At 45.6% G+C, this 24,671-nt stretch overlaps 1 long non-coding RNA gene across 1 annotated transcript in view; it reads right to left on the bottom strand.

The window, feature by feature from the left end:
• The window catches only part of LOC146857570 (uncharacterized), a 255,337-nt gene that overhangs the window by 77,280 nt on the left and 153,386 nt on the right, over positions 1–24,671 (bottom strand). Inside the window, exon 3 of the long non-coding RNA XR_014979592.1 lies at positions 2,497–2,666. This is a non-coding gene — a long non-coding RNA (uncharacterized LOC146857570). The remainder of the gene's footprint in view (positions 1–2,496; positions 2,667–24,671) is intronic.

Below are 24,671 nucleotides of genomic sequence, written 5' to 3'. Positions count from 1 at the left end.
CTATGGGGCCACCAAAATGTATTGGAAATACAGAAAGAGGAGAATGCGTTTTTTAGGTATTTATTGGCCGTGCCTAGAACTACATCTACCTTTATTTGCCATACCGAGTTAGGTCTGCCCTACATCACAGATATTATAAAGGTGAAACCGGTCGTTTTATGGCATCGGATCTGGACGTCAAAGAAAAATACATTTAATCAGTTGGTATTGCAAGATAGCCTAAAACAAGAACATACCCTAGACATAGGATGAGGTATACAAGGGATTTTATGACTGATCTTGGAAAACCGGAATACTATTATAAACCCTGGACAATATGTGCAATTTCAGAAAAATAATTTAAAAAACAGTGTATGCAGCACATGGAGACTATGAGATTTGCGAATGAGTCACTAAAATTTACAGTTCAATCAAATCAATTGATAACCGTATCTTTTTATATTCAACCATACCTTCAATATACCTTAAAAGGGTACAACAGATTTGTTCTTACCCGCTTCAGGTTAAATGTTTTTCATAGGTTGGTCAGTTTTCCAATGGTTAACAATTGGTCTAAAAATCTATCGAACTGTCCGTGTGATAATTTGTCTTCGCAATCGACAATACATGTGGTGTTATTTTGTAATTTTTATCAGGATTTAAGAAAATAGTGGAAAAAACCCATATTAAAAATATGGGGTTTGCGACAATGTCGCCCAGCCTTTATTGCACTTCAATTTTTAGATAATGAATGTTTAGCAAGCAATGTTACCTCATTTTTGAAGAAAGCAATCAAGTGTAGAAAACAATTTGACTTAGACTCCCTTGATCGTAATACTATGGTGGTTTTGTAATTTTCTCCTGCAAAGATCGCTAAGAGATTAGAACGTAAGGACGAAGGTCCAATTACTTTTTAATCCTTCATATGAACAATTGAAAACCTTTGGAAATTTTTTATAATGTTTTTATTTAAATTCTGGAATACTGATCTCAAGTCCTATAGAAACAATGAAATGTGTGAGACATTCTACAATTGTATTAATATTTTAATAGAAAACAAGTTAACTGTGGAAATGTTTTTAAATGGCCTTGAAACTGTGAAAAATCATTTGGAAATTCTTTTATATACTTACATGTATGCTTTTATGATTTTTATGTGATAAAAATCGAATATAGTATTATGAATTGAATTGATTAAGGTCAATAAAGCTGGTATTTTTCCACTTATCAGCAGTGCTTAATTTGAGCAGGTGATTTCTGGTTCTCGGCACCGGTACTTGTCAACACCGGCAGCTATGACAGTCTACCACATGGTGCCGCTGTCTGCCTAATTTAAACATAAGCACAACAAAAGTTGTTCATTAATTCAACATACGTGACAAATGACCAATACCCGCCACCCAAGCCATTCTTATAACTTTCATGGCTTTGAATAGTCTGAATTGTCACACTTGTAGCAGTGTGATGGTAAGAAGTTGTGTTGAAACTGTCATTGGCATGATGGCAGGGACTGTAGGTGGTGCAACCTGCAGTGGCCTCCTGGTTAGAGCCCTGGCTCTTAACTGTTTACAAATTAGGCACTGCTTATCAGTACATCATTTAAATAGTAAGCATAAGAAGAAAGCACTTTAAAATGTCTTCTAGAGCTGCTTAATGATCCCTAACTGATAACTGTAGTAAACAAAGACAGAAAAGCCTTGTTATAAAAGTTATATTTAAAAATTGTGTCTGGACTTTTGCAGAACATTAAAATGCAAACCAAGGGTCGGAAATTTTCTCTGGTGAAAGTGCCAACCCTAACTACAGAAGTGATTCTTTTGCATTAAAATTAGATGACGAGTGTGACTGTTTTTAAATTTTTTAGATCTTTACAAAAGTGGGTAGCATTTGGTTGGACAGCAGAGGTTGGTAGGCGTTTAGCATTGTGGATGTGAAACATTGAAATGTCTGTGCTATTGTTAGATCTGGCATCCTTGGCGTGGTTTTCCCCCTATATATTTGGATTCAGACCTCCTGTTTTTTTGTTTTTAAAAAAAATGTGTTTTAGTCCTCATTCGCCTTGGAAAAAAACAAAACAGAGATTAGCGTACTCTGGGGCCCCCCTTGACATAGCGCCAGCCAGAGATCTTTGTTTTGAGCCAAGGGTGAAACACTTTACACAGAAATTCTCCTTCCGTGGTCTACTCAGTCCAGTACGGTCAACTGAGTGACAACCACCGAAGTAGTGAAGTATTACGGTACAAAGGCCTAATCATAGGACTATATTCAGAACGGAAGCATTTGCCCAGTTTTCGTATGGAACCCAAAACTCATTTCTCTTATTCTCCACTGCCCTGTCTAACCGGATCGTATATTTTACAGAATTCAACCAATCTACCTGAGTCGGGGAACAGATTTTATTAAGTATTTACAAATCTCTCTACGTGCAAGGAGCATCAAATAGAAAATCAACTTTCTTACATTGGGCAATAACAGTTCATAGTTTGCCGGAACCCCCAAAAAGACAACTGTGCTTACCTGAAGTGTCAAGCTGAGTATCTCAGTCATACAATGACTCACATCTGTCCAGAAACATTGGATCTTGGGACACTCTATAAACATCATCCACCTTTTCTTGGCCACATTTTGGGCATCTTGGCGTGCCACCCTTCCCCAGTTTGGACAGCCTTAAAGGTGTCCAGTACGCCCTGTGAAGACAAAAAATGTGGTTCCTCCTTAAATTTGCTGCGTGAATGGTGGAGTACAAAATGTTACAAGATACTTGCCATAGGTTTTCTAACTGTGTCCCGGCAAGCTCTTCCCCCACAGGTCAGTTTGTAATCTAAATACGCCGTCTGCTAGGTCCACCAGAAGCTAGTACAAGTTAGCCACTTGCCACTTCCTTTCTTCTTTTGACATTTCCAGCCAACAAGGTCTCTAAGTCGTTCGAAGAACCAATGTCCACCCCAGCAGTGTGATACCAGTTTTTTATTTGGAGATATTTGAACCTTGATAACCTGTTGTTGGTAATCTTCTGCGAATTGTCCCAGGGAACCAAACTGTCATTTTCAACTAACTGATCCCATCTCAGTACACCTGCCTCTCTTAATTAAATGGCCAGGCTATCCTTGGTCCACTCTGGGGAACCAGGAGCATCCCAAATAGGTGCCAACTCACTATAGTAACTAAGTTTTGTCTCTTTTCTGATTCTGTACCACGTAACTGCAAATCCTTGTAGAGTCTTAAGATGCACCTTTAAAAAAAATCTAGGATCACCAAATTTATATATGAAACCTTGTACACCCCCTTTCACATCCAACAGCATCACCCTAAACACTTTCCCAATGCCTGATCCATCCTGTTAATTCAGGAGCATCTTCCCATTTTTTAACATGAAGACCCAGGCATAATAGGACAAGTCCTATAGACACAGGCCCCCCCCCTTGTCCTTCTTTCGTCAAAGCATTTTCCATGCAATCCGTACACCTTTTGAGGCCCAAATACAACTGCTGATCTTGGCCTGCACCTTTTTTAGCCGCTCTTCCTTAAAAACCATAGGGATATTCTGAAATAGGAAGGTAAGCTTTGGGAGGATTGACATTTTTACAAGATTAACCCTTGCGATGATCGTCAACGGCAGATGAGACCAACTTAATAGTAACTTACAGACTTCTTTGCTGACTTTCTCAAAATTGACTTCCCGGATTTTTCCAAAGTTTTGTGTGATCCTAATACCTAAGTATCTGATTTATCCTTTGATGCAATCTTGCTGTAGGCTTATATTCCAGGCCATTATTTCCGTTTTGTGTTCATTCACCTCATAAGCCCAAAACTTGAGGTTAGATCATATACTAATGGGACTGATGTGTGCAGATCAGACATATAAATCATTAGATTGTCCGCATACCCACCTTTTTCTCCCAACCTCTATACCTAAAAGGAAGTATTTCTTAATTTCTCCTAATTTGTACTGCTAGGGGTTCAATATGTAGGTTAAAAAGGAGGGGGGACAGAGGGCACCCTTGTCTGGTTCCCCTTGAGATTTTAAATGGTCTGGAAAGGTTCTTATTTACCAGGACCCTAGCTGTTGATTAATTCTATAGTCCTGCAAAAATTTTCACCCAAATTGGACAATCTCAATTTTTGGGGGAGATAGGGCCAGTTCACCCTAACGAAGGCCTTGGTGGCATCCAAGGTAATAATTGCCAGGAGAACTTTATAGACAGAAGCAATGTCGATTGCTCCAATTAGGTGATACTTAAGGTCTTGGATCCCCCTTCCTCTGACAAAACCTGTCTGGTATTCATGTAATAGATCCCCCACCACCCCATTTAACCTTTCAGCTAGTATTTTTGCGAAGATTTTGTAATCGCAATTCAGTAGCGAAATAGGCCTATAGGAGTCACAAACATTAGGCGGTTTGTCTGGTTTGGGGATCAGGGTCACTATGGCCTCGTTCCAGGATGCTGGCATCTCACATCCATTCTTGAATATAACCAAAAACAGCTTCACCATTACTGGTAAGAGAAGCTCCCCCAATGTTTTATATATCTCGGTGGGTAGTCCATTTGAACCTGCTGCTTTGCCTGATTTCCCAGCTGTGGTTACTTTCCTGATCTCACTCTCTGTAATAGAACTGTTAATAATTTCTCCCTTGGCTTCGCTGACTATAGGGGGGACATCCTGACCCAACAAGACCTTCACCTCTTCCCCCGTAATAACCAAATCTTCCTGATATACCTTCTCGAAGTGGTTCAGAAAGGCCTCTTCTATTCCCTCCCTAGTCGTGCGAGATTTTCCTGACACTTTACACTTAACTTCTTTTATGAAGCTTCTTGCCTGATCAATCCTCACTTTCCAAGCTAAAAGTATTCCACACCCTTCTCCATATTCAAAATGGGCGAGTTTGCTTGCTTGCCATCTTTTCCGTACTCTCTCTTCTATTACCCCAGCAAGGTCCAACTTGAGGGCTTGAAGAGAGGTTTGTTGCGGCCCCTGGCCCTGCTTTACCCCACTCGTTGATAACTGCTGCTTCAACAGCTGAATATATTATACTCAATTTCCCCTACCTCAGATCTATACTTTTTGCTTTTAAATGCCTGATAGAGGTTATTTTCACCCTTAAAAAGGCTTTGTACTCATCCCAGACAACTCCCATAGGGGCGCTGTCCATGCTAACCTAAAAAAACTCCTGGGACTCTAAACCTAGTTTCTCAATTAGTGCGTCATCCAATAATATGGCGTGATCCATTGTCCATCTCCTCTGTGTTGTCATTTTTGGAAGGGCTAGTACTAGGGTTACAGCAGATTGGCCTGACAAGTGCGCTCCTAAATGCCTAACTTCCTGTACCTGGTCCTTTAATTCTTGATTAGTCAGGAAGAAGTCCATTCTGGATTGGTGACCATATTTTTTATTGTTAAATGTAAAGCCCGATTTTCTCTCTCCATATGTCACACCACCCTAGCTGCTTAATAGTAGTTTTTATTAAGGACCACATCCTACTATTTGTTACTGCTCTTAGATGAACGGTCCAACTTCCCATTGAGCTCCACATTAAAATCACCTGCTAAGATAATTTGGTCTGTGAAATTTAACAGCTCCGGCAACAGACCAGAAAATGGACCAGGGTCGTCTAAATTTGGGCCATAATATCCAGTAACCGTATATATTCGATGATAACACCTTAATTTGGCAATAGCCCATCTGCCTGCCTTATCCACTCTGTTTTCCTCTATTGTGATATAAGTTTTTTTTTTTTTTACCAGAATCGCCACCCCTTTAATAGCTAGCTGTTGACTGGTGCAAATGATTTCTTGCACCCAACCTCTAGACTAAAAATCTCTTTCATTTCCACACTGGTCAGAGGGGTTTCCTGCTAAATTTTGATCTGAGCTGGGGCATCTCTCAAATATTGCAAAATCTTTTCCCTCCTGTGTTTAACTCTTAGCCCGTTCACGTTCCATGACGAAATCTCATTCCGAGCATACTGGCCAGAACTCATCTCTCACCCCATTAGCTAAGTACTACGGTGGTACCAAGAACTAAGATTAATCGAAGAGGACATATTTTTCATTATTTTCTCCCGCTGCTCCCCACCCAGTGACCTCGACCCTTCCTGTGACCCCTAAACCTCCATACCCCGGCAAACCCTTCTTCTACCTCCTCCTTGGACGTGAAAAAACAAAACACCTTACTATATTGTGTCACTAGAGCTTTACGCTACTCTTAATGTGCTCACAAACTCAATTAAAATATAAGTAAAGGTAAAGAACCTAAGAAACCTAAGGAGCCTGGGAAAGGGACAAAGAAGAGACAGAGAATGGAGGAAAGAAAGTTTAGTGCTTTCCACAACCCCCAGACCCTCTCTAACATATCCCTACATCTGATAAGGACTTTATGAATACCTCTGCATCTTCCACACGCCGAAAGTTCTGCATTTTGTTGTTGTACATCACACGCAGGGTAGTAGGGAATCTCAGTTGTGCCATAGCACCTAATTTCCTTAATGGGTCAAGCAGTTTACCTAACTCCCATTGCTTATTTGCCGTAATCTAACACATCCAACCTAATCTCAAAACTAATACCATCCACAGTTAGCGTCTTCATTTTTAGGGCCTTGGTAAGAAATTCTTCCTTCACTTTATACATATGGAAGTGGAACAAGTATTTCTTCAACTTTGTTTTATTTGGAGTTAACCTGAATGGATCTCTGTGAACCCTGTGGATGTCATTAATAAGGTCTGCTCTGTACAGTCAACCTGGGTCCCGGGTTTTATCAATCTTGCCACAAATGATTTTATATCTTCCCCCTCTGCCCCCTCAGGTACTTTTAACAACCAAAAGTTATTCCGTCTTTGATTGTTCTCCAGGGATTCCAGTTTTTCTTGGATACCCACACCATTGCCCTTTAGAATGGGAATTCTCTTTCTTGTTGGCCTCGGATTGGAGAGTTAATTCTCTCACTGAGGATTCCAACACTAATGTCTTGGCTGTAAGATTATCCAATTTCCTTTCCATCTTATCACAAGCCGATCTGATCTCCATTTGGTTAATCTCAGAAGTTTCAAATCTGCTCCTGACTTCAGTTGTTAATAGTTGAATTAGGTCAGAGACGGATTGAGGTGGTGATTGAATTGGGGTAAGGGTGCCAACTTATTTCCCCCCCCCTGCCCAGACTGTTGATCCAGATCCCCTTGAACTGTTAATCCAGTCTGTTAAGTTCCTTGACCATCTCCCTGGCCATCTGTCCGAGGGGATGGGGGGTTCATGTCTGTGGCTGAAATCAAAATTTTCTCCTCTAACCTCAGGATGCCGGAAGTAGCCACCTCTGGGGACTGTGGGTCATCTGCCCAAGCTTGGAACCTATTTGGACTTACTATAACCTCTCCCTCTGGAGACTGCAAGACATTAGTCAGAGATGATATAACTGTTCTTTTAGTATCAGAGTCTTTGGCATCACTTTAAAGAAGGTCTCCAGAGAAGGGGTGATTTTTAGATTCTGCAATTTAGTATCCACTTTTTTCATCCTATGTTTCCCCCTCCTGGGATTAACTTTCTCACTCTTCAGCAGCTACCTGATCTGGCTTAATTTCTGTGGGTTTCTTTACTATATCCGTAATGCTGCCCTGAACTGCTTCAAATTGCATATTACCTTGAACCAGGAGGGGCCCCCCTGAAGCTAAACTTCTGACAGGATATCTGAGAGAGTATCTGCCCTGGGATGTAACACTCTCCTGTGCCTCCACCCTACAGTCTGATACTTGGATGGCCTTTAATCTCCCTTGAACAGTCCTTCCTCTGACCCCCACATGGTCCCTTATCTGGCTTTTACATAAATTTGCCTGTTTTTTAATGGGGCGTTATCTCCTTTTCCTGTATCGTTCCTCTGGTTGTCTGGGCTCCATGCGCTGTTCCCCTCCTTGTGAGGCTCCATGATCTCTGCACTGGCTTCCAGCTTATTCTGGGGACTTACAGCCCTTGTGCTGCCTCTGCCACGACTCCCCTGGATGTGAAATTGAGCGACCGCCTTCTGCCCTCTGCCGAGCTTGAGCGCCGCTCAATCCCAGTAGAAGTCCCAGTCAGGCAGTCCCACTTACACCGTTGCTACTTCACTTGGACTTTGCTGGCACGAAAAAGGAGAGGCTGCCCATCAACTCCAGCACAAGGTAGGCATTACCTTTGTACTCAGATCCTCATACCAGAAAAAGGTGTTGTTATACCCTAGCAGGAAGCGAAAGAGAGCTCACGACTCCGGGAGCCTCCATGACCTGCTACTCACTGGCCGCCATGTTCTCCCGTCCCAAACCTCCTGTTTTGCTGACTTTGTTTTTGCAGGCCTAAGAATTCTGCACGATTTACCACTGTTAACCAGTGCTAAAATGCATGTGCTCTCACCTTAAAACATATCAGATTGGCATACTTAATTTAGATGTTAGTCCCTAATAAAGTGGCACTACCTGTTACCAGGGCCTGTAACCTAAACATTACTACTGGGCCTAAGCACTGATTGTGCCACCCACTTAAGAAGCACCTTAAAGATGTCTCAGGCCTGCCATTGCAGCCCATGTGTGTGCAGTTTTAAATTGCCATGTTGACCTGGCAAAATAATCCTTTTGTCATGACCCAAAACCTTCCTTTTTAATACATATAAGTCACCCCTATGGTAGGCCCTCGGCAGCCCAGAGGTCAGGCTGCAGAGTATTTAAAAAGTAGGACATGTTATTTTAAATTTTACATGACCTGGTAGTGAAAAACTCTTAACTTTGTTTTTCACTACTGCAAGGCCTACCTCTCCCAAAGGATAACATTGTAATTACCTTATTACATTTTATAAGTGTAATTCCCAAATTGGAATAGGTTACATTTTCATGTTTGGTGTCTCTGGAATTGGAATTTAAAATCCTAAATTACGGTGAAGTTGGATTGTTAGAAATGAGGTCTCTAGTTGGCAGCGGTATGCACCCTGTCCAAGTAGGGGCCCTTCCTTCTAGTCAGGGTAAGGGAGTTACACACCCAGATAACCCCTGCTCACTCCATTGGTAGCTTGACATGAGAAGGCAGGCTTATCTCAGGCCTGAGACTTCCGACTGGTGACATGCTTCCTTCGATGTTTTGGAGGGACATGACCCGACAGGTAGTCGTTGGGTGATTGGAGAACCTTGGGGGAAAGGAGGAGGCAGAATGTTGCTCAATGGAGAGTCTGATGCAAACCCAAACTCGTCAAACTTCACCTTGTGTGGGTAATAGACTGGGATGATGATTGTTCTGGTGAACTCCCGAATGTCTCAACACCATATGGCTGTTTGCGAACGGTCAAAATCTGTTTGTGTTGTGGACGCTATGGGGTCTTCATCATCCAAAGTGTGCACGATATCTGGCTCCTGACACTAGAACATTGCCTCTTTTAGAATTGAAAATGGACCTCCATTGGCCTGGAAGCTGTTGGCTGTGGTTGGTACCACACAGTGCAAAGGAATTTGGGTCCCAGGCCAGATGCCAGAGAATGGGGTCTTTTTGACCTAGTAATCGGGACCCATCCCAATTGCACTAGTGTTAGGGGGACTGGGTGCCTGATTTTTATGTTCTGGTTGGAGAGACTGCCTCTGCTGGGGCATGACCAGCCAACCCCGCCCTGGGGAATCAGCTGCAGAGTGGGGCCTAGGCTCCCGCAGGCACTCGAATGCCAAACTCCAGTGCGGATTCCTGATCAACACAAAGTACGGCAGCCCTGAGTTTTCCTGAACGCAAGTAAAGGCTTGGAATTCCTAATGCTGTTTCACTAGTCTTTATTGTTAAAATGTGTGTTGAGTTGTGCGTAAAGTGTATGGTCTGCCTTGGGGGTAAGTATTCACTGCATAGGTGGGCTTTGCAAGTGTGTAAAGGCATTGCCTCCCCAGACCATTACCCCTCCCTGCAGTGGTCCATGTTGGGCTGGGAACACTGTCTGTTGCTGCAGTTGTCACATGTTTGACCAACCACCTGTTCCCTGCTGGGGTGATGCAGTGACCGTCTGACCCCCCTGCAGTTGAACGTATGGTGCATTCGGGATACCTAGGGCTTAGTTTTGAGGGTAGGGATTGTGTGGAAACGGACCCAGATTTATCGATCACTGCAAGTGCTAAGTTTTTTTAAGTGGCATTGGTCGGTCATGTGGCCCATTCGGTGACAATAATAGCATTCTCTGAGGTCCGGTTGCTGCCAACCTTCTTGACCTTTGCCATTATAACCGGGTTGAAACTTTCCAGGATTTTGCGGTGGATCCCCCTACAAGAATGGTTCAATTTGTACGCTAGTGGCCAATGCTGCTCCCTTGAGGATGGTCTTTTTCAACTTGTGGTGGACCAATTTGGCAGTGTCTCTCTGGGCTGGGTCTAGTCCTTTTCCTGTCTCTTTTTATAACAGTTTAATATGTGGGCCTGTATTTTCCGCTAGGCTTTGCTGTCTAACCCTACTATGCTGTCCAATACGCTTTTTATTTCGGCGGGCATCCCCTTTCTGAGGATGTTGAGGAAATATGCAATCTGGGGGCCCATATTGGTCCAAGGCTGGCCTGTCTCTTGTCCCAATGATTCCCTCATTCTGTCTGGAAAGTCTGGTATGTCACCCTAGGCCTTATACTTTCTGCCTTCAATCCTCCTACATCTGGGTGATCAGGGAATATTTCCCTCAGGGCTGCCCATATTGGGTATCTGTCTGATTTGTATGTAGCCTGTCATGCTCGGTGTTTGTCAATGTGACTGATGAGATGCGGGTTTGGGCGAACACCATGTTAGTCTGCTCTCTGATGAGACTGCCTAGCAGACTTTTCACTTCGCCTATGGCTAGGTTTATCCCCATTGTGTTCTTCTTGAAACATGAGATCCGCTTACACACCCCATTCATCAATCGGTTCTGAGCCCTTCCTTATCCATGTTGGCTCACGGCATATAGATGGTCCCTGTGACAAGTTGGCGTGGTATATGCTGTCCACTAATTAAAGTGGGCACCCTGTACCAGTCCAAACAACCCCTTATGGTGATAGGTTAAAGACAACCTTTATTGAAAGCTATCCTAGTGGTAGCTATGGAGAGCAGCCTTCAGGCTAAGTCTTGAAGGAATGTAAAGCAGCTTGTTTTACCATGCTATAATCTCTTGAATGACCAAATGAAAGGACAACCCCACCAGGTATATATTCAAAATATATGTATTTAAGATAAAACACACCCCTCTAGTCTCTTTATGAGGCTGGAGTTCGAATTACTTAAGTTACAAGTCAGTATTCAACAGTAAAAGCACAAATACACGTTTGGGCCCTAGGGGCGTACCAAACCATTTACCAATAAAGTGGTATAAGAACCACGACTGAACTAGACACAAGGCCTAGAGCCTTTAGAAGCTCTTGGACCCCAAGGAACCACCCAAGGTAGTGACGTAGCGGACCCACGGGGGACGCGTGCAGTGTTAAAACACAGGCGCGAATCGCCGTTGACTTCTATGGGAAAGTCACCTTTGGAAAATTACAAGTTAAGGACACTTAGAGGATGACTACAAGCAAATCCTTTTGGACTTAGAGGTGTCTAGGGCCAACACCCACGGGAGCCCCGGAGTATTCGAGCTACCTCAACCAGGGAAGCCGAGTGCATAGGTGTCTTTTGGTGTCGGGTCGCGGCGCTGTTTTCAATGGAAGCTGGCAAAGAAGTGCTGCTGCAGTGAAGAGGAGAAGTGTCCGAAGAGATCCAAGCCTGGATCAAGGATGGAAGGAACCTGAAAGCAGAGGGGACAGAGTCTGGGTCACTTACCAGTGACCAGGGGCACGATAGTCCAATGCCCACAGATGTCGGGTGCTTCAGGTGAGTTGACGGGTGTCCTGACTCTTCAGCCACGAGGTCCAGGAGGCGTTGATGATGACCAGGAGCTGGATTCGAGCTGTCCCATAAAATCTGTCGAGTGCTGCGGTGTTGGTGACCAGAATGGACCCAACAAGCCTTGGCAAAAGCAAGTCAAGTAGAAATAGAAGAAAGACGTCTGTGCAGACCCGTAAGGTCTGGGGGACTCACCCAGCAACGGTAAGTCAGGGCACGTCTGGAGCAACCAGGAAAGCCCAATCAGAAGAGGAGTTGCCTTCATGGGGACCCACTAGCCAATGGGCTAGCAATGGCGAAGGAGCCTCAAGCAGTCGCACGGGAAACTGGCCCACGGGTCACTCGTGGAGTGGAGGCCAGAGATCTTCGGTGCAGTAGGTACCCAAGGCTGGGGCTACTCGGAGCCCAAAGCACAACTTCAAGGAAGACCAGGAAGATGATGTACCGGCAAAAGTTCACCTAGCCAACGTGCTAATGATCGCGAAGGAGCTTTGAGTGGTCACACTTGAAGCTGGCCCACGGGTCACTCGTGGAGTGGAGGCCAACAATCTTCAGTGCAGGAGGTGCTCAAGGCTGGGGCTACTGAGAGCCCAAAGCACAACTTCGAGGAGGACCAGGAAGATAGTGTTGCTGCAAAAGTTCACGGTGTCCACGGGTCACGGTTCCACATCACCCACGATAGCCACGGGCCTCAGCTTTGCTGTGGACTCAGGGTAGCCTCGGGGAAGTCTGGAAATCCACATCTGGTGATGCAAAGACTTCGGCGTCTGTTGGGAGCTTCAGAGTTGCAGACCAGACAGTTGCTTCTTTGGTGCCTGCCAAGCAGGGGAGTCACTCCTTGACCCCAAGGGAGATTTCTTCCATCTTCTAATTGAAATAGAAAGTCGAAGGTCCAGGATATATGTTGCAGCGTTTTGTCTAGGGTAATCCAAAGTCTCAAGGACTGGGTTCCTATACGTATGCTAAGATAGCGGGTAGGACATAATCTGGGGACCCACCTATGGTAGGAATTGGAAAGAGGGGTGGTTACACACATTTCCTTTGTCTGGTTTTGCACCAGAGCAGGGGCAGGTAGCCCCTGCAACCGGTTTGAACTGTACTATGCACAGGGACACCAAGTGTGCCCCCAGTGCAGGACTTCAAAGCACCAGAGAGTGCTTCCGCCCAGCCCCAATACACATCTGCCTGTCTGGGGAGGTGGTTACACCTCCCTGGGACAGGAAACCTATTGTCCAGTCCTCCCCTCCCGGAGTTTCGGTCAGCAGCAGGAGGCCAGACCCGTGTCTGTGACAGTAGCATCCATTTTGTGATGCCAGGGCTCTAGAAAGTCCCTATCGGGTAGACCAGTGTGAACATGTCTCTCCCTCTAGAAGGGTGGAATGCTACCCCCGCCGCTAGAACTGGCAGGGGGGTAGTATTCCAAAGTGTTTGACACCAAACATGACATGTTTCTGTGCAGCCATTCCAAAGTTAGCATTTACAGCGAAGTTATAATTCACTTAAAGAGTATATGGTCAGGCTGCACCACAAACAGCATCAGAGGAGGTACTCCGAACGCTGCAGAGGGGCTATGCTCATGCAGGAGCACCCTCTCATATAATAACCAAGCACTCTGCCTTCAGGATTGTTAAGGCCTGCTATAGGAGTGACTTCTAGGTTTTATATGTTTGTGCAATGGTAGTGATATAGGTAGCCTATACCACAGTAAGGGGTGCATGCACCACCTTACCCAGGCTGCAGTATCAGACCTGTGGTGTCATTTTGGAGTGCTTCTCAGGGGTGGCATAATACATGCTGCAGCCCCTGGTAGGCCTCTGAGGTACCTGTGCCCTGGGTACATAGTATACCATATACTAGGGACTTATAAGTGTGAGAAGGCGGCCTGATATATGCTGTCCACTAGTTACAGTGGGCACCTTGTATCAGTCCAAACAACCCTTTATGGTGATAGGTTAAAGACAACCTTTATTGAAAGCTTTCCTAGTGGTAGCTATGGAGAGCAGCCTTCAGGCTAAGTCTTGAAGGAATGTAAAGCAGCTTGTTTTACCAGTCTATAATCTCTTGAATGATTAAATGAAAGGACAACCACACCAGGTATATATTTAAAATATATGTATTTAGGTTAACACACACCCCTCTATTCTCTTTATGAGACTGGAGTTCGAAGTACTTAAGTTGCAAGTGAGCAATCATCAGTAATTGCACAAATACACGTTTGGGCCCTAGGGGCGTACCAAACCATATACCAAAAAAGTGGTATAAGAACCACGACTGAACTAGATACAAGGCCTAGAGCCTGTAGAATCGCTGGGACCCCAAGGAACCACCCAAGGTAGTGACACAGGGGACCCACGGGGACTGTATGCAGTGTATGAACAGGACCACGGGTTCCCGTTATCGTCTATGGGCAATGTCGCGGTTGGAAATTTAAAGATTAGGGACACTTAGAATTGAGTCAGGACCAAACCCTTTTGGACATAAGAAGTTCTAGGGCTAGCACCCACGGGAGCACCGGAGTACTCGAGTTACCTCACCCAGGGAATCCGGGTGCATAGGTGTCTTTTGGTGTCGGGTTGCGTCGTCGATTTCAATGGAAGCCGGCAAAGAACTGCTGCTGCCGTGAAGAGGAAAAGTGTCAGAAGAGATTCAAGCCTGGATCTAGGATGGAAGGAACCTGAATGCAGGGGGGACAGAGTCTGGGTCACTAGCCAGTGACCGAGGGCAGGATGGACCAATGCCCACACATGTTGGGTGCTTCAGGTGAGTTGATGGGTGTCTTGACTCTTCAGCCATGAGGTCCAGGAGGTGTTGACAAAGTTCTTTAGCCGGATTCGAGCTGTCCTGCGAACTCTGTCAAGTGCTGCAGTGTCGGCGACCAGAATGGACCCAACAAGCCTTGGCAACAGCAAGTCACTGGAATTCAGAGAAAGGACTGAGGTGCAGACCAGCAAGGTCTGAGGGACTCACCCAGCAAAGGTAAGTCAGGGCACATCTGGAGCAACCAGGAAAGCCCAAGTAGAAAAGGAGTTGCCTTCGTGGGGACCTGCTAGCCAACGGGCTAATGATCGCGAAGGAGCTTTGAGTGGTCACACTTGAAGCTGGCCCACGGGTCACTCGTGGAGTGGAGGCCAACAATCTTCAGTGCAGGAGGTGCTCAAGGCTGGGGCTACTGAGAGCCCAAAGCACAACTTTGAGGAGGACCAGGAAGATAGTGTTGCTGCAAAAGTTCACGGTGACCAGGGGTCATGGTTCCACATCACTCACGATAGCCACGGGCCTCAGCTTTGCTGTGGACTCAGGGTAGCCTCGGGGAAGTATGGAAATCCACCTCTGGTGATGCAAAGACTTCCGCGTCCGGCGGGAGCTTCAGCAATGCAGACCGGTCAGTTGCTTCTTTGGTGCCTACCAAGCAGGGGAGTCACTCCTGGACCCCAAGGGAGATTTCTTCAGTCTTCTAGTTAAAGAAGAACGTCAAAGGTCCAGGATATATATTGCAGAGTTTCGTCCAGGGTAATCTAAAGTCCTAGTGACTGGATTCCTATACTTATAGAAAGTTTAGGGGATGGAATAACTCTAAGGCCCCACCTATGGGTGGGCTTGGAAAGAGGGGTGGTTACACCCATTTCCTTTGTCCAGTTTCACGCCAGAGCAGGGGCAGGTAGCCCCTGCAACCGGTTTGAACTGGACTATGCACAGGGGCAGTAAACGTGCCCCCAGTGCAGGACTTCAAAGCACCAGAGAGAGTTCCCGCCCTGCCCCAATACACATCTGCCTGTCTGGGGAGGTGGTTACACCTCCCTTCGACAGGAAACCTATTGTCCAGGCCTCCCCTGCTGGAGTTTCGGTCAGCAGCAGGAGGCCAGCCCGTGTCTGTGGCAGAGGCATCCATTTTGTGACACCAGGGCTCAGGAAAGTCCTACCGGATTTGACCAGTGTGAACATGTCTTTCCCTCTAGAAGGGTGGAATGCTACCCCGGCCACCAGAACTGGTGGGGGTTAGTATTCCAAAGCATTTGACACCAAACACGACATGTTTTGATGCAGCCATTCCAAAGTTAGCAGTTACCGCAAGGTTATAATACACTTAAGAGTATATGGTATGGCTGTATCACAGAACAGCCATAAGGAAGTATTTCCGAAAGCTGCAGAGGGGCTCAGCTCATGCTTGGGAACCCTCTCACACAAAACCAAGCACTCTGCCTTCAGGATTGTCAAAGCCTGCCATAGGAGTGACTTATAGGTTTATATGAGTCTGTATATATGTGGATATAGGTAGCCTATACCACTGTAAGGGGTGCAAGCACATCCTTACCCAGGCTGCAGTAGCAGACCTGTGGTGTCATTTTTGGAGTGCTTCCTGGGGTGGCATAATACATGCTTCAGCCCCTGGTAGGCCTCTGAGGTACCTATGCCCTAGGTACATAGTATACCATATACTAGGGGCTTAGAAGGCACTCCAGAATCCAATTAGATATGTACCTACTGTACATGGAAACCATTTTAGAGAGGAAGCAGCTAGGCTGGGGTCCTGATTAGCAGGGCCACAGCCAGACTAAGGTCGAAAAACAGTGAAACACCAGCAAAAAGTGGAGGTACCCATGTGAAGCAGATCCTACTCTCCTACAGTCCCTGAGGTCCCGTTCTGCAGTAACTGCCACATTTTGGCTTGGGGTGGCATTGCTGGTTTCGCTCTAATGAAGTGCTCCCATTTCCTTAGGCAATCCTGCAAGTAGGGGAGGTTCCACTTGGGATCCCCCCTATGTGCCGTATACAGTCTTCCAAAATAGCCATGTCCTCTGGCTCAAAGGATCCCTCCTTCGACGAGGGCCTATCGTACTGGCCTCCCTTTCGGTCCAGCGGGCTAGCAGATGGCAAAATGGTTGCACAAAGGTCTCATCTTCTTCTCTTGGGGCCAAGTTGTCTAGACCACCCGTTTGGGGGAAGCATCTTTGTCGCTACTTTCCTCGTGTGCACATAAAAGTGCCATGTTGGTTCTTGTTAGAAATGGGATTGCTGGTTGGCTAAGTCTTGCGCCAAAGCCAGACAGAAACCAGCGCTCTAGTCAGGGCAAGGGAGTTACACTCTGAAGATAACCCCTGCTCACCCCCTTGATAGCTGAGCACGAGCAGTTAGGCTTATCCCAGAGGCAATGTGTAAAGCGTTTGCGCAACACACTCACACAGCAGCAACACACTAGGCACACCACAAAAGGAACACCGCACAAAGTTATATAAAAAATAGCCTTTGTATTGTCATAAACACATTAGAATCATAATCACATAATATACACTGTGCCAACTGGCACTAGGCAATATTCACAGGGGATTATATACAGGACCAGGCCAATCGGGCCACGGTCAGAACCATCAGAATGCAGGTAAGTAAATGCAAAACACAACCAGTAACTACTGGTACCATAATGACCTAAGCATTATCACATTAGCATTAGACATAAACCCACATTAGGCCCAAAACTCATCAGCATAAGCACATTGTGTAATAACCTTGTTGAAAACTAAAACAGCGATATGATTAAGCATTCACTAAAGACATGAATTCTCCCTAGTTAAACCATGTTTTCTTGTCTTATGTTGACTAATGTCCGGACTCCATTTTGTATTGTCATGTCTCCACGTGCTCTGCACGAGAAGAGTCCTATCTTTCCGCTAGTTGCTCTTTAATCTGCCTAGTAACAGTCTATAAATAGCTCCTTTGTCCGTCTGGCGCATGCCCAGACTTGACCACATCTGTTATCAGTTAGTCCTTGTTTGACCATGTTTTCGCGGGCTCAGGAAATTGTTAACTCCGCCCACATATTGATCCTGTATCGAAAATGTCCATAAATGGTAATGAATTTTGCTTCATGTTGTATCCACCCACTTATGAGCCCCTCTGTTGTGTATAAAAGGGGACCGTGTACGCAAGTTCTTTGTGCTACTCTATGCAATACTGAAGAGTGTTGTGTAGGTTGTAGGACCACCCTTAAGGGTTAATAAACTCTGTCTTTGTATTTGCAGTTTCCGTGCCAACTTCCTTCTAGCTTTTGTTACAGGAGAGCGAACCCTTGTATTCTGCGGGCCTAGCTGGGGCCTGTATTCATCAATTGGCGCCCGTCACGTGGGGCTCATCGGCGACTCGGATGCTCGAAGGACTGGTCGTGACGAAGGTGAGGAATTTGGCTGGGGATGTGATCACTGCCAGCGGCGTTTTTAGTCCTGGCATCCCGAGGTTTCTTCCTTCCCTTCCGAACTGACCTTCTGGGTGGCGCCGGTCCTCGACTGAGACCTCTTCTGTCGGTTTGCCGCGACAGCCGTTTGGGCGAATTTTGGAACTTGGCAGTTGGAATCTGGACACTCTTGATTGGTAAGAACCGTAGTACGGTACTTGCTCCGAGTTTTGAAGCCTGGGTTGGCTATTTGAGTTTGATTTGTGATGACTGGTCATATTTTGTATTGATTACTGTGAGAATATATGCGTTGCAACACATATAGGCAGGTAATGTGGAGATATTTCTCCGGAGTTGTTTAAATCTGAACGGCGCAAAGTTTAAGTGCCATTTTTTGATAATACTGCATATTTTGCATTATTTTTGAGCATGCCTGCTTTTAGCGCACTCCGTAAGTGGTGCTGCTGCTTTGGAAACCGGTTAAATCTCGAGGAATCTGCTCCAGCCCCCCCAGAGGGGACTCCTAATAGGGATATGTATGTGAAGCATGGTCTTTCCTCTATAATGTACAGCACAGTGTGGAGGAAATACACCAAAAAGGATCCTGATTTACGATGGCCTTTGTATGGATCGTTTGATATGCGTAAGATTGAGTATGTGGAACAGTGTATGTGTAAATGGCGTGCTCGGCAAGACATGTTTGAATGTGTACGGTTATGGGTGAAGGAAGTGTGTGAGCGAGAGAAACGTGAGAAAGCGCTGTTTGATAAAGAGCAACGGAAAAATGATCATGTGAGAGCACAGGAAGCGAAGCGTCGGGAGGAAAGAGAATTGGCGGAGAGACAAGAGAAAGAGCGTAGGTTGCAAGTCTCGGGTCAATATGCTGTCCGCCAGCCACTTTATCCTGTCCTTACTAATCTTGAAGATGATTTTTATTTATTAGATCGTTCTCAACCACCTTATGTTGGCGCGTCTGCCCCAAGGTCACAGGATTCTGGATCGGTTTCGGATAAGGTAGACACGCGGTCCATGTTATCAATTGAACGTATGGGTGAGCTTCGGAAAATTTCTCTGCGTGTACTTAAAGGCAAGCTATCTCTTGCTGAATTGTTGGAATCTTTGGAAAGTTGGCAGGATAGAGAGAAGCTGTATTTTGCTGCAACTTTTTCTGATGAAGTGATTACTGCCTTTCGGAAATATTCTGATGTTTTCGAGCCTGATGCTGTAGTATCAGATGCTAAAGCATTACGTAACGGTGTTTTTTCTCCCTCTAAGGTACCCGATGCGGTCCGACGGCTGTTTGCATTGCGGGACGTGGCGGTTGAACTTAAAGAGAGAGCGCGCCTACAGGCAGGGGAGAAGGAGCAATCGGATTCACATATCGGCGGCGACCAATCATCTACTTCCCATTCAGATAAGAGTGAACTAGTGCAAGCTAAACCGAAGCGAGAGGCGGCACCTTTGTATGTTCCTCCTAAAGGAGCAGGAAATAGTTCAGATATATCTTCCCCCGATGCTAGGGGATATTTTGTGTATAATTGGGTTTATACTCCTTGGCATAGGGCTGATGTTATGGCATTAAAGCATTGCCTGACCCCCGCAAGAATCCAGCGGCCTTTTACGAAGAGGTCGAAGGGGCCTTGAATTCTTGTACTATGACTTTAGCGGATATAGATTTGTTCTTTGGGCTCATTTTACCACCGGATATGTGGAGATCTGTGCGGAAGGTGGATGATGTTACCGCTTTTAAGGCTAGGTGGTCTGAGATTGAGGATGTGGATAGGGAGAGAAAACCCACGCAAAAACCACCCCAGCTTATTTTAGATCTTCCTGCCGCTATCTTGACTAAGTTGAAAACAATTATTCCCCCTAAAAAAATTGACTGGAATATGTTAGCCTCATGTAAACAGAAGGTTGATGAATCAGTTTCAGACTTCTTTACGCGCTTTGAGGAGACATTTCATGATTTCAGTGGTCAGTCACTTACGGATGATACGGGTCGACATCTTTTTGTCGATAAATATGTGGCGAATTTATTACCGGGAATAGCAGCTCGATTGAAAGCGAGTGAAAGTTCTTGGTCCACCTCGTCTCCGGCATCCCTCCTGACTATGGCTCAGTATTATGAGCGTCAGGAACAAGAGGCGAAGGGGAATGAGGAGAAGAAATCGAAAGATTTGAAAACTAAGGTGATGCTAGCACAAGTGTATGGTCCGCCTCGTCGTGGTGTCGAAAGAGGTAGAGGAGGATTCTATTGTCCCCCTTCAGGTCGGTCAGATGTTAATAGAAATCAATGTGCGTATTGTAAACAGTCGGGTCATTGGGCTAGAGATTGTCCGGTATTATATGCATCTCGTCAGGGACGTGGTCAGGGACCACCGAGTGGTAGAGGGGGCTTTTCGAATTTTAGAGGGCACTCTAATGATCGTGCTCGATTTGAGACTAACGTGCAGCAACGCGATAGACCTAATGTGTTTGATCGGCAAAATCTTTATCAACTGTCTGGGAATGACCGTTCTGGGTACCATGATTCACAGCACGCGTAGGATTGCGTTGGATGGGGGTTGGAATCAGTTGAAGTACCGGTTGATCAGAAGGGTCCTTATGTTTCAGCAAATGTTTTGGGTTCTACTGATCGGTTCCTAGTTGATACAGGAGCTACTCGTAGTGCGCTGTCCAAACAATTGGTTCCGAGGGCTCCCCATCTGGCTTAATGGTTACATCGGTAGGGTTTGATGGTGCACTCTCTCGAAGCCCTCTATCCCGACCCCTTGCATTTCATGTTGACCACTTTTCTGCACCCTGTCCGTTTTTGCTTGATCCGAACACACCCGACAACATTATGGGTCTTGATATGCTTAAGCACTTCAGAGCAACGATCCGCTGCTCCCCTACTGGAGTACGTGTGATATTAAACGATAATCACCCAATGACAGAACGGATGTGTGTGGTTGCGGAGGATACTGCATTAGCTTCCCTCCCTCATTCTTTGTGGGCCACTTCGGATACTGATGTGGGACAGATGGTGATTCCGCCTGTCCACATTAGTGTCCAGGAGGGTGCGGTGTTACCACGCCTCCCTCAGTATCGTATTCCCCAGGAGGGGGAGGAGGCACTCATACAGATTGTGCAGGATTTGATTAAGGTGGGAGTAGTGGAGGAAGTTCCCTACAATGTCTGCAACAGTCCTATTTTACCTATTTTGAAGAAAGATACCGATACCAGGGTTTATCATTTTATCATTGACTTAAGGGAAGTGAATAAGATAGTGATATCTCAGTATCCAGTGGTTTCTGATATCACGACGTTACTCACTTTGGTCCCGCCAACGGCGACCACGTTTTCAGTTATTGATTTGAAAAATGCTTTCTTTTCGATTCCTATTCACCCTGATAGCCGATACCTTTTCGGCTTTACTTTGAATAATAGGTCTTATAGATTTTGTAGAGTCCCTCAGGGTTATACAGAGAGCCCTAGTATTTACAGTCAAGCATTGAAAAGGCAATTGGATTCCTTTGTTCTGCCTGAGGGTGTCGCCCTTATACAATATGTCGATGACATCCTGTTGGCGGCCGACACTCCTGAGCTGTGTGAGACGTGTACGTTATCTTTGCTTTTCTTTTTGGCATCTCACAATCACAAAGTGTCGAGGAAGAAATTGCAATTCTGTAGACCAAAGGTGACTTATTTGGGTCACCTTTTGTCTAAGGAGGGGCGTGCACTCACACCAGATCGTATTCAAGCAATTTTGGACACGCCAGTACCTTCCACACAGAAGGATGTGCGTGCATTTTTGGGTCTTACTTCTTTTTGTAGGCAATGGATATTGGGGTTTTCACACATAGCTAAGCCATTGTTAGCACTTTTGACAAAAGACACACCGATTCCTCTTTCCTGGTCAAATGAGTGTGAAATTGCTTTTCAGCAATTATGACAAGCCCTTTGTTCAGCACCAGTGTTAGGTACCCCTGATTATACGAAGCCCTTTTCACTGTATGTGCATGAGAAAGATGGATGTGCATTATCAGTTTTAGTGCAGATGCACGGCGACAAGCAGCGCCCTTGTGCATATTTTTCGGCTGTACTTGATCCTGTTGCCCGAGCATTACCTGGGTGTTTTCGGTCGGTTGCGGCGACAGCTGTGTCAATACGCCAAAGCGAGAGAATTGTGTTATCTCACAAACTGTTGGTATTAGTTCCCCATGCTGTTGATGCCCTGATATGAGTTGACGCTTTTGGCTCCTCATATTACGTTAAAGAGGTGTGCAACGTTAAATCCAGCCACATTGTTGCCTTTCCCGGAGACTCAGTCTGAAGCACGAAAAGCACACAACTGTATTCTTGTGACTGAGGAACAGACAAAGGGTCGTATTGATCTCCAGGATACGCCCTTTACAGATGTTGATGGAGAACTATGGGTGGACGGATCATGCCTGAAGCTACCAGATGGTACGACTTCAGCAGCATATGCAATTACCACATTACAAACAGTAGTGGAGACAGCACGCATACCGCAGAAATCAGCTCAGGCAGCGGAACTGATAGCATTAACACGAGCATGTGAGCTCAGTGCAGGATTGTGTGTGAATGTTTATACAGATAGCCGCTATGCCTTCGGAGTAGCGCACGATTTCGGCCTACTCTGGAAGGAGAGAGGGTTTCTAACATCACATGGAGCACAGATAATGTATGGAGAGTTAGTTCACAACCTTTTGACTGCATTAACATATCCAAAGAAGATTGCTATAGTTAAATGTAGTGCCCATAAAAAGGTGGTTGATAAAGTTGGAGAAGGGAATGCTTTGGCAGACCGGGTGGCACGAGAGACTGCGATGCAGCCTGGCGCTACTGCAATGTATGTTGTGAAGTCACAGGCAGAAAGATGGCACGATGCTAGGAGAGAAGTGCTGGAGATACAGAGGACCGCTTCCGATAAGGAACGGGAGCAATGGTCCAATGATGGAGAATTAGATGATGAAGGTTGTTGGAGAAATAAGCAGATGGATAAATGGAAGTTACCCACAGCTTTTGTACAACCTATGGTTCAGATGGCACATGGACTAGCGCATGTCGGAGCTTCCGCAATTGTAAAATTACTCACACAAGTTTGGGAGCATCCGGAGATCGCTAGTATGGCAAAGAGGGTAGTGCAGACCTGCATGATTTGCCTGAGGTACAACCCAGGAAAGGGTACACAAACTCCAGCAGGAGGATTTGCAACATCTACTGCACCTTTTGAGGTTTTGCAGATGGATTATATTCAGCTTGAGCGCTGTAACAATCTGAAGTATGTTCTAGTAGTGGTTTGTGCCTTCAGTAAATGGGTTGAAGCATACCCTACGAAAGACAATACTGCAATGACTACAGCCAAGATGCTATTGAAGGAATTCTTCCCTCGATATGGTGTTTGTAGATTGTTGTGGAGTGATAACGGACCTCATTTTATAGCAGACGTTATCAAGTATGTCCTTAAAGGCCTAGGCATTACTCAGAAGTTCCATGCAGTGTTTCACCCTCAGTCTGCGGGATTGGTTGAGAAATATAACGGCACTTTGAAGCTTAAGATCGCTAAGATCCAAGCTTCGACTTCTTTGACTTGGCCGGACGCTTTACCGCTGGCATTATTGTCAATTAGATCGATACCGCATTCTCGGACCGGTCTCACACCCTACGAGATCGTGTTCGGACGCCCAATGAATATTTGGGGTCCACCAAAACCGAAGTCAGTGTATGATGTACCTTGTGTAATGATGAATGATTATCTGGCACAGTTAACGGATAATTTGGTTTCTATTCATCAACAGGTTCAAGAAGCGCTCCCTGATCGGTCCACAGGTGAAGGTCATAATCTCCGACCTGGGGATCAGGTTATGATTAAGGTGTTCGAAAGGACGAACAGTCTGGAGCCGAGATGGGTTGGTCCTGAGCAAGTCTTGCTCGCAACGAGGACAGCTGTGCGAGTTTCCAATCGGAAGAACTGGATCCACTCTTTGCACTGTCGTAAAGTGCCGCCTGGATTAGTGGAGCCTGCTGTGTTGACTGACCATCGAGAAGTCCTGACTGCAGGGAGAGGCCGTGCTGTGGAACCGAACGACACTGAGGAGCTCTTCCCGGACCAAGCGATTCCTGGAGGAGGAAGATATCATCTGAGACCGAGGAAGTGATTTTTTTTTGTATTCAGAGACGTTGTCAGAACGGCCCTTAGGTTAGTGAAACGGAGAGCCAATGAGGCAAGGGGGGGATCAGCCCTGCATTAGTGTAGTGACACCCGTCTTGGCCCGCTGGTGAAGAAATCAACGGCTGCCTAAGGGGAAGAGTTCTGACAACCTTTTAGTTTCAGGAAGATATTGACTTTTTGCTACAAGATGGAGAAGAAGAAGATTCTTTGTGCGACAAGCTTTATTATCATTGCAGCTATTGTTGGTATAACCAGATGGTTTGTTGAGGATGTGACTCCTGCCCGTGAGTTGCTTGTTTTGACCACTCCAGTGCCTGAGGAGCACTACTTTTATACCCTTCCGTATCAAGAATTGAAGCATCGTCAGTCTTATTTGAATAACACTTTCATCCAGATGTTGCATCATACCCATGTTGCTACAAATGCTACGAACTGTTGGATATGTGGTATGATGCCAGCTCATCAGAAGAAAGGAGGAACGCCGTTCATACCTCTTCCTTTCTCGCATAATGGCTCTTGTAGAGCATG

Source organism: Triturus cristatus, chromosome 3_2 (assembly GCF_964204655.1).
Source record: "Triturus cristatus chromosome 3_2, aTriCri1.1, whole genome shotgun sequence".
Lineage (NCBI taxonomy): Eukaryota > Metazoa > Chordata > Amphibia > Caudata > Salamandridae > Triturus > Triturus cristatus.
Note: the sequence above shows the minus strand (reverse complement) of the source record. Positions and strands in the feature narration are given on the sequence as shown.